Below are 11156 nucleotides of genomic sequence, written 5' to 3' on the forward strand. Positions count from 1 at the left end.
ATGTCATCTGCAAACAGTGACCATTTTACTTCTTCCTTTCCAATTTGGATTTCTTTCATTTGTTTTTCTTCTCTGATTGCTGTGGCTAGGACTTTCAAACTATGTTGAATAGAAGCAGTGAGAGTGGACAGTCCTGTCTTGTTATTGATCTTAGAGGGTATGTTTTCAGCTTTTCACCACTGAATATGATGTTAGCTGTGGGTTTGTCATATATGGCCTTTATTATGTTGAGGTATGTTCCCTCTATACCCACTTTCTTATCTACTGCTTTTAAAAAATATCTTCAGGAATCTGCATCAGTCCCTGCTGGTCCCAAGCTCAGGAAGAACCTTTGTCTATTTCCTTTGACTTTCCTCTTAGTTTCAAGCAGGATTTTAAGCCTGTATCCTCCTGCCTATTGCCCCTTTCTCTTCTTCCTCTCTCTTTTGTTTTCTCTGGGAAAGCAGAGTTTGCAGGGCAAACAGGGTGATAGTTAATTAGGAATTGAGAGTGAATGATTTCATCTCTAAAAATCTAAGAACACTTACTTCCAGTTCTGAATTGTCAAAACAGATATCCAGAGGGTAAAGCAGTATCCATTACATCCCATTGTAGGCAAGAGCTGGTCTCTGAGTAGGGAGGCTGCTCCTGAAAAGTGTGATTTCAGAGCCAGGGATGGCTTTGACTGCCCTCTCCCCACCAAATATCTTTTCTTCCTACTAATTCAAACCAGTAATTCCATCATCAGAGTTTCACTCCTGCAACTTAAGCCAAACAAAGGCTTTACTTTTAAGTGAATTCCCCTTGCAAAGGGGATGAATCTTTCCAAATGAATGACTTTCTCAGAAACTCTAACCACTTCCCTGCTTGCCAGTGCACTCATCCTGGTCTGTGTGTACACAGTTCAGGCTCACACACTCATGAAGTTGTTGGAGACCCAGCTATTCAACAGTCGAGACTTCCTCTGCATACACTCCCTTTTGTGTCCCCCATAGGCTGGGGATATCTCTCCATCGGCTCCCGTTATGGGGCTACATGAGAGCAGCATCCCACAGAATAAAATCTAAACTGTGCTTGTGAAGACCTGTCTGATTTGCTAAAGGGCTCTAGGGGACTGGGCCTTGGTCAGTTCGTTCATGGGTATATTTCCAGCATCTAATCTGGTGCCTGGTACACAGAGGTGCTCAAAAACACTTCCGTTCATCAGCTAACTGATTCAACTCTTTCTACATGCATTTATCACCCCAGACTTCCTGGTTAGAACACTTCACTCACAGACATCAATCATTCCCTGACCTTGCACATACACTCAATGATCAGAATTGTCTGCTGTGCCTTTGTTCTTGTGCCTTTTACTCTGGAACCCCCCTACCTTGATCTCCATCCACCCAGTCTACCCATATTTCCAGGTCCTTTCAAGTCCTATTTCTACCACAAGCCTTCCTGAGTACTCCAGCCCACGAAGGCTCTTCCTTTGCCACACAGCTACTATATTCGTCTCTCAGCTGGCACTCCACCTCCTAGCTTAAATTGTCCTGGGATTCCACACCGCCCTGGTACTGCAACCTTACTCTTTATCCATCCCCCTTCTTCTTTTGCTAGTGTCACTTCACTGAGGATCTGTATTTGGCCTTCTGCTCTTTTCTCTCAATTCCTTCTCTCTGATGCTTCATACAGCCTCACAGCTTCAACTATTTCCTCTCCACAGCAGACTCACAAATCTAGACCTTCAAAAGTCTGTCCTCTCTCCAAAGCTCCTGAGCCTAATTTCCAACTACCAACCAAATATTTCCAATGGGCTCTTCTACCATCGCCTTCTCACCAAGTGGAGCCCTGACTTCCCAGGTGATACCCTCACCCTTCTCCCCAGTCACACAGGCTAGAAAATGCCAAGATTTAGGTAGGGATCAAGGATGAGGGAGAAAGGTTAAGTACTGTCAACTAAAAAAGTTAATCAATAATCAATCTAAGAAAGAAATGGAAAATTTTATTCAACTCACACTGAGGATTATAACCCAGGAGAGTCTCTCAGATAGCTCTGAGAACTGTTCTGAAGAGGTAAGGGGGCAGATCAGTATATACCTTATTTTGGTTAAGGGGATACACACAGTCAAACACACATCTCAGTAGAAGGTTGCTGCTAGCCATGAGGAACATCTTACTTGATAGTTTTAGTGCTTTTCTAAGTATAGGAAGATGCAAGAATCCAGGTTTATAAAAATTTCTCCTGAAAATTTCTAAGTCTCTGAAGGCCTGTTTTTCCAGATCACAGAGTGCCTTATCCTGATCTTCACCCTGAATTCATTTCAGAGTATATTGTAGGTCAGCAGCTGCAGTGGCTAATAACTTGATTCTTGCAGAACCTGATGGTGGGCAGCATTCTTTACCTTACAATCCCTTCTCTTTTGCTTGTAATCTCAACCAAGGTTCTGGAGGCATTTCATGTCCAATTTGTCCCACGGCACTAGGAATGCTCATGTCCAGGTCAGGCAAGGATTTCATTGATAGGCCACTTAATGTGCTATTACTGGACTAGGCCCTGTTAACAGTAGCCAAAAACATGTGGACCACCTGTCTTACTGGTGGTCAACAAAATTATTCCCTCTTGTTGCTTCTTCCCATATCTAGAGTTATGCTATCACAGTCATTGATCTTATAGAACTATATAATTGATCAATTGTTTCAAGTCGCCTAATCATCATTAATTTTATCTGAGGCTCAGTCCCACATTTGGAAACGCAAGAAACAGTAACAGTATAAAATAGGCAAAATACAAGTAATACAGCCAATAACATTAATAAGGTCATAATTAAATATTTCAGCTAAGAACTTTCATTAGGTGTGGCCCAGTATCTACCCAGGTCATCTGACCAATCTGTTCTGCACCAATCACTATGTTGAGGGAAATGATATACTGGCATTGTACATAAAGTTTACTAAAACTATCCGCCCATACAAGGCAAGTGGTTGGTCATAATGACCCCTTATAGAATGGAAAAAGGAATATTATCTTCTAAGGAGTTATGTGGCTGGCACCAGAAGAAAAGTTGATATTTACAGTTGAGTAGGTATTTCTGTCACTGGGGACGTCTTGTTAATGCATAATGAAGATGTACAATGCACACTAGAAGGGAGGAAGAAGGCCCAAATGAGCAGAAAAATATTTTATGTTTAAATATTCTTTGGTCTTGCCTTAATATGTGAATTTTATTTCATCTATACCAAGACATAGTCAGTTCTTCTTGAGAAGATCTCTCAATCTTTCTGTCCCACCCCCACCAATTCATTTCCACACAACAGCCAGAATGATCATCTTAAAAAGTGAGTTAGACTCCCCTGATTTCCCATACATACACTTGCAGTCCTGCAATGACTTCCCACTGCACCTAAAACAAAGGGCTCATGTGATGTGGCTCCTGCTGCTCCCCTCACCTTTCTCAGCTTTCTCTCTCCCAGACTCAAGATCTCAGAGCATTTGCCCTTGGGGTCCTCTTCTAGAGACCCTCTCCCTATACCCTTTGCATGCCTGACTTCTTGTTTTTAAAAACCTGCTTCCACTTTCAGCCCAACTCCTAAGTACTTTGAGAAATATCAGAGGGATACTTATTATCTCAGAAATACAATGTCACACTTGAGTTTGTGTCTGGAGTAACCTGTGTCCTCCTCTCTACCCAGTTCCTGTTTGTCCTTCAAAGCCCTGTCAATATCACCTCCTCTCTGAAGCTAAGCCCACTGAAACCACTCCTGCTATGAATCCCACAGAACTTAGGGTCAGATCCATCATTCAGTGCTTATCAGATCCTCTCCTTATTTCAGTATTGTCAATTTAAAAAAATGTTTTATGTATATTATTTTATTTTCCAGATTTAAATTTCTTCTGAAAGCAAGGACTATTCTTGAGATCCTAAATTGCAGCAAGCTTATTATACAAATTTACATTTGTACAGCCTTTTAAAATATCTTTTGATGGCTTAAAGACTTAAATATAAGACAAGACATGATAAATCTCCTAGAAGAGAACATAGGCAAAACATTCTCTGATATAAATCTTAGCAATGTTCTCCTAGGGCAGTCTACCCAGGCAATAGAAATAAGAGCAAAAATAAGCAAATGAGACCTAATTAAACTTAATAAGTTTTTGTACAGTAAAGGAAACCATAAGCAAAATAAAACGACAACGTATGGAAGGGGAGAAAATATTTGCAAATGATGTAACTGACAAAGGCTTAATTTCCAGAATATATAAATAGCTAATAAAAATTAATAACAAAAAAACAAACAACCCATACCAAAAATGGGCAGAAGACCTAAATAAGCAAGTCTCCAATGAAGACATACAAATGGCCAATAGGCACGTGAAAAAAATGCTCATTATCACTAATTATCAGAGAAATCAAAATCAAACCTATAATGAGGTATCACCTCACACCAGTCAGAATGGCCATCATTAAAAAGTCCATGAATGATAAATGCTGGAGAGTGTGTGGAAGAAAAAGGAACCCTCCTACACTGCTGGTGGGAATGTAGTTTGGTGCAGCCATTATAGAAAACAGTATGGAGATTCCTCAAAAAAAATAAAAATAGACTTACCATATGATCCAGCAATCCCACTGCTGGGTATATATCCAGAGGGAACTCTAATTTGAAAAGATACATGCACCCCAAAGTTCACAGAAGCACTATATACAATAGCCAAGACATGGAAGCAAATGTCCATCCACAGATGACTGGATAAAGAAGTTGAGGTATATTTATACAATGGAATACTACCCAGCCATAAGAAGAATTTAAAAATGCCATTTGCAACAACATAAATGGACCTAGAGATCATCATTCTAAGTGAAGTAAGCCAGAAAGAGAAAGAAAAATACCATAGGATATCACTCATATGTGTAACCTAAAAAATAAATAAATAAATAAAAGGACACTATGAACTCGTCTACAAAATAGAAACAGACTCACAGACATAGTAAACAATCTGATGGTTATCAGGGAAAGGGGGTGAGAAGGGATAAATTTGGGAGTTTGAGATTTACAATTTTTAGCCACTGTATATAAAAATAGATTTTTAAAAGTTTCTTCTGTATAAAAAATAAATAAAATAAAATACCTTTTGAAAAGCTAATGAATATATTTTTTAAATTGTAATGATTTTAATGTGTAATAATAATTCACATTGAAAATCAAAACCGTATAAAAAGATTGGAAAAGTCTGCCTCTCATCTTGCCCACATTTACCCATATCCTACTGACATCATCTTTGAGCCTATAGGAAACCACTTTAGTTTCTTATGTATTAGTTCTGTTTCTTTATGACAATATGGAAAATATTAATATATACTCTTCTTACACCTTATATTAATACAAAAGGTACACACTCTTCACCTGGCTCTGTACCTCAATTTTTATTTAGCAGACACTTTCCAAAACAGTACATAGAGAAGAGGTATTACCAGTTACTGTTCTAGGGCTGTAGAGTATACCATTGTGTGGATAGTTTATTTCACCTATTCCATGTTGCTGTGTTATTTCTATCTTTTGCTATTATAAACAGTGCTCCAATGAATAATCTTATACACATGTCATTTAATACTTGGGAAGTTGTGTCTGCAGATAGAGTCCCACAAGTGGAATTCTGAATCAATGGGTAAATGCATCTATAATTTTCGCCACTATCTTCAGATTCCCTTTCTCAGGGCTTATGGCATTTTGCATTCCCTTCAGCAATGGAAATCAGTTTTAGTATTTCTCCACAGCCATGCTAACATATTATGTTATCTAACTTTTGGATTCTCGCTAGTCTGATTGGTGAAAAATGGTATCTCAGTGTAGTTTCTACTTGCATTCCTTTTATTATGACTGAGCTTAAGGATTTTTTCATATATTGAAGGGCCATTTTTATTTCTTGGTCTATGAATGCTCTATTCATGTTCTTTGTCAATTTTTCTATTGAGTTGTGAACTAGTTTCTAGGCTCACTCCATATTAGGTAGATTAACCTTTCTCTGTTAATTGTAAATCTTTTCCCCCAACTTTTCATTTGACTTTTGATTTTTTTTATGGTACAGTGAATTATTCCTGAGGAATAAATAAATTACCAAAATTGAAGAAGAGGTAGAAAACCTTTATAGATCAATGACCATTGAAGAAATTACAAGTTTTCAAAGCTCTATTTTAAAGAGGGCACCAAGTTCAGAGAGTTTTACTGGTGAGTTCTATCAAAATTTCATGGAACAAATAATCTTATTACTGTTGTTGTTGTTGTTGTTGTTATTATTATTATTATTAACTGTGGTTTAAAAAAACATAGTATCAAAGGAATGAGAAGACAAGCCACAGACTGGAAGAAATATTTGCAAAAGACAAATCTGATAAAAGACTTTTATCCTAAATATGCAAAGAACTCTTAAACTCAACAATGAGAAAACAAAAATTCAACTAAAATGGGCTACAGACCTTAACAGACACCTCACCAAGGAAGATATATAGATGGCAAGTAAGCACATGAAAAGAATGCTCCACATCAGTATATCAACAGGGAAGTGCAAATTAAAACAACAATGTGGTACCACTACACACCTGTTAGAAGGGCCAAAATCCAAAATGCTGACAACACCAAATACTGGCAAAGATGTGGAGCAACAGGAATTCTCGTTCATTGCTGGTGGGAATGCAAAATGGTACAGTCACTTTGGAAAACAGTTTGACTGCTTCATACAAAAGTAAACACACCCTTCCATATGATCCAGCAATCATGCTCCTTGGTATTTACCCAAACAATTTGAAGACTTATGTTCTCACAAAAACCTGGACAAACATGTTTATAGCAGCTTCATTCATAATTGCCAAAACTTGGAAGCAACCAAGATATTCTTCAGCAGGTGAATGGATAAATAAATTGTGGCACATCCAGACAATGGAATATTATTCAGTTCTGAAAAGAAATAAGCTATCAAGCCATGAAAAGACATAAAGGAATCTTACTAGGTGAAAGAAGCCAATCTGAAAAGACTACATACTTTATGATTCTAACTATATGACACTCTGGAAAAAGCAAAACCATAGAGACAGTAAAAATATCAGTGGTTGCCAGGGTTGGGTGGGAGGGTTAGGGAGGAGATAGGGATGAAGAGGCAGAGCACAGAGGATATTTAGGGCAGTGAAAATACTCTGTGTGATACCACATTGATGGGTACATGTCATTATACATTTGTCCAAACCCACAGAATGCACAAGAGTGAACCCTTAGGTAAACTATGGACTTTGAGTGATTATGATGGGTCAGTGTAGGGAAAGATGTACCATTCTGGCGAGTAATGTTGATAATGGGGGCAGTTACACATGTGAGAGGACAGAAGGTAGGTAGGTTAAATGACTCATTAGGAAGCAGATTAGAGTTTCATGTTCCCTCCTCAATCCAGCAGAAGACTGGAGATTTTCTCTCTGGTAGCTGAATCAGACAGATTCTAAGCTCAGGGAGACCAGACACAAACCAGGAGCAAGCCATTAAATAAGTCTGAATGGTGAGAGTTCATAGTGATTCCCCATGTGGTTCCCAGAATTCTGATGGATTGAAAGACTTCTTTCCAGAGAAAGTGACCAGCCCTAGAGAAAAGACTTAAAAGATATTGATGCTTGGGGTTCCCTGGTGAACTAGCTAGGAGACTACCTTATACTATAAAGTGAAGTACATCATTCAACAAGCCTCATCCAGGTACAAATAGTTTCCTACCAGCTTTGTAGCTCTTTATTATTAAGTATGAATGAATAACCTAGCATCACCAGATTTTTGAGACAGGCTTTAATATAATAGAAAAAAAAGGAACTTTAAAGAAGAAAAAATGCAGGAAACAAAAGAAAACTTTTAAAAAGTTATATCCTCAAAGAGGAGAAGATACTGCAATCTTGAAACAAGAACAGAGTATAATTTTTAGAATAAATAAATATTCAAAGAATACAAGAAAACTCTTTGGTATTAAACATTTGATGCAGAAATAAAAAGAATTTAATATAAAGGTTAGAAGACAAAGCTGAGGAATTCTTCTAGATAATAAAACAATGACAACAAAAATTTTTTACAATAGAAAACAGGAAAGAAGAGATAAAATGAGAGGATTGGTTTCAGGAGGCTCAGTAACCATCCCTGCCCCATCACACACACAAACAACTAATTGTAGAGAAAGAAAACAAAGTGAAGGGGAAGAAATGATCAAAGAAATATAGGAGATAGTTTACCAGTCTAAAAAGACATGTTTACAGATTAAAAGAGTCCATGAGTACTAATCATAAGAAATGAAAAGCTCTGTTAGTGGATGGAGGGACCCCTAAATTAGGAAGCCCACCAAGTGGGTTCTTGCTGCTGCTGCGAAAGAATTCTCACAACAGAGGCAGAGGGACAAAGTGAACAGCTGCTTTATTGCTCAGAGTGGGAAATGGAAGGACAATGCTCCAGTAGGGAGAAGGGAAGAAAAGCACTCAAGCAAGAAAGAGGCCTGTCAGCCAACATCGGCAGTAGGGACAGCTCTAGCCCAGGTCTGGCCACGTGGACTTTTATGGGAGGCTTTTGCCATCATGTCTTCCTTCCGGGTGTGATGGAGCCAATCAGTCCTTGTTCTGGTATTTCAGTCCTCGTCTGGGCTTTTCTGGTTGTTGTCATGGCAATTGTCAACTGTCATGGTGCTGGTAGGTGTGTCACTTAGCATGCTAATATATTACAGTAAGTGTATAATGAGGCTCAAGGTCCACTGGAAGTCAAATCCTCCACCATCTTGGACTGGGTTCTAACCAGTTCTTACTCTTCTCTGCAGCTGCCTCCTGAGACTTAGATAAGAGTAACTGGTTTCTGTTTGAGGGAGGGGCAGGAGTATAATCCTGGGGGCAACAGCCTTGGTAACAAAAAGGAAAGTGGCTTTTAACCACAATGCCTGCAATCCAGCATCCCCCCCCAAAAAAATCTCCAAAGATTCTGTTCAGCCATGAAAATTTTTAAGGGACCTGAAGGAATAATCTCAGTTAATCGTTGACATAGGTGGTCAGAGTCATTGCCACCCCCCAGTGCCTGCTGGCTTGTCCTAATCAACTGCTTGAGCCTGCTCTTCTACGACTCAGAGAGGCCTGGAAGACTTCAGCTTTTTTATAAACAAGAGGCAGGGGAGCAAAGGGCACAGGGTTCTGCTCCCTTTCATGTCTACATCAAAGCCAATCACTGTGAAATTTCAGTATGATGAGGATAAAGAAAAGTTTCTAAAAGCTTCTAAGGACGGTGAAGGGAAGAACAGGTAACCTACAAAAGACCAATATTTAGGACAGTGTAAGATTTCTCAACAGTAACACGGAACTAGAAGACACTAGAACAATGACCTCAACATTCTATAGGAACATTATTTCCAGTCTACAATTCTATTTCTCCAAAATATTAATTTAAAAAATTTAAACTGTCAATCAAGTGAGAGTAGAATAAAATTTTTCAGCTATGTTTCTCAAGAAATTTGTTTCCTATGCTTCCATTCTCAAGAAGCTACTGAAATGTTATTTACCACAATGAGGGAGTAAACAGAGATAGGCATAAGACTTAAGGAACAGGATGTGCAACAAAGTGGAGAAGTAAAGTGAACCCTCATTGTGATGGTGAAAGAAGACACTAAGATGACACTATGCAGTGTGTAAAGAAGTGACTAAGCAAGATGGGAGCAAGTCTGAGAGCTAAATGTCTTCACAGGTGTTTTAGGTAAGTGCCAGCATTTGGGGCTGAAGTGCTGACACAGACATAGAAAACTAGGCAAACACAACAACAAAGATAATTACTAATTCCAGGGAAAATGAAAAGACTTGCAGGGAAAGAAAAGTAAGCCTAGTTTACTACACGACTCTCCTTTAAATAGTATACATAATTATAATGTAAACGCTGAATATTGACCAAAGTCAAATTACAATTTATGTTGGGAGATGGAAATATGAGAAAGATGCATTTGTGTTTGGTAGGTGGAAAGAGGAGAGGCCTGTTCTCATCATCCATGGTGGGAAGTCAATAAATAATACCTAAAATTGAAATATCAATACATAGGATGCAAATAGGTTTTTTTTTTTAGAAATATGAAGATAATACTAACAACATCAGATAAAGAAATGAAAGTTGCTGCTTCTTGAGAGGACAATGGGGATACAGTTGAAGAGGGCTACTGTTTTTCTTAACAAACCTTACAGAACTATTAACTTGTAAGAGCATGCTTAATTCTGATTTAATATAAAAATTAAGAGAAAAACAAGGTAAATTGATACGTAGTATCACAAAAAGGGGTCCATGATATAAAAATGTAAAAACCAAATAGAGGATTAGCACAATTCTATTTTTTAAACTACGTATATATAAGCATTTGTACATGCGGAGAGAAGAATCCAAACTAAACTGCCCATAACGGTTGCTTACACGGAATTAGACAGGGGAGACTCTCATTTTCTACATTACATATTTCCATTTTGTTTACTTTTTTTGGTGGCAAGCATGAATCACATTTTTGAAGTGTATTTGTTCATGTGTGTACATGACAACAATCAAATATTTATGTTTAGTTAATACATTTTTCAATTATAGTTTATATACACAAGCAAACTGCAAGTTTTTTAAGGACCAAGGTCATCTTAGAAACTTTACTACGTACATACCACAGTGCCAGTCCTTGGGCTGGCTACCCATGAGGCAGGAGCTCAATAAGAGCTGAAATTGCAGTACTGAATTCCTTCTCAGGGCAACAAAGAGCCTGTTGTACCACTCACTACCACCAGATGGCGAGTCTCTACCAGAAGTCCTCTTCCATTGGATTTCCTCATTATCCTTACTCCCCCTCTAACCTTTCCACAGAGTACTTTATCTCACTGTATTGTTGTAACTTATTTAAGTTTCTCTCTCTCAGACCACATGGAGAACTCCTCCAGGCTAAAAACAACTAAGGATAATTAACCTTAGACACATAAGTGTTGAGTAATGGCCTGAACTAAGTAGGTAAATATTTTTAGAAAAAATAAATGGATAAATGGATATATATTTCTCCAAAAACTAATCAAATCCCACAATCATCTCCATACTTTCTCCCCCAATCAATCAAGAAACACTAATTGGGAACGTCTGTGTCCTATCCAATGTCCAGAGATGGGAATTTTGAACAGTGAGAAAATAAAAAA

Source organism: Camelus bactrianus, chromosome 3, assembly GCF_048773025.1.
Source record: "Camelus bactrianus isolate YW-2024 breed Bactrian camel chromosome 3, ASM4877302v1, whole genome shotgun sequence".
In the NCBI taxonomy this organism is placed as follows: Eukaryota; Metazoa; Chordata; class Mammalia; order Artiodactyla; family Camelidae; genus Camelus; species Camelus bactrianus.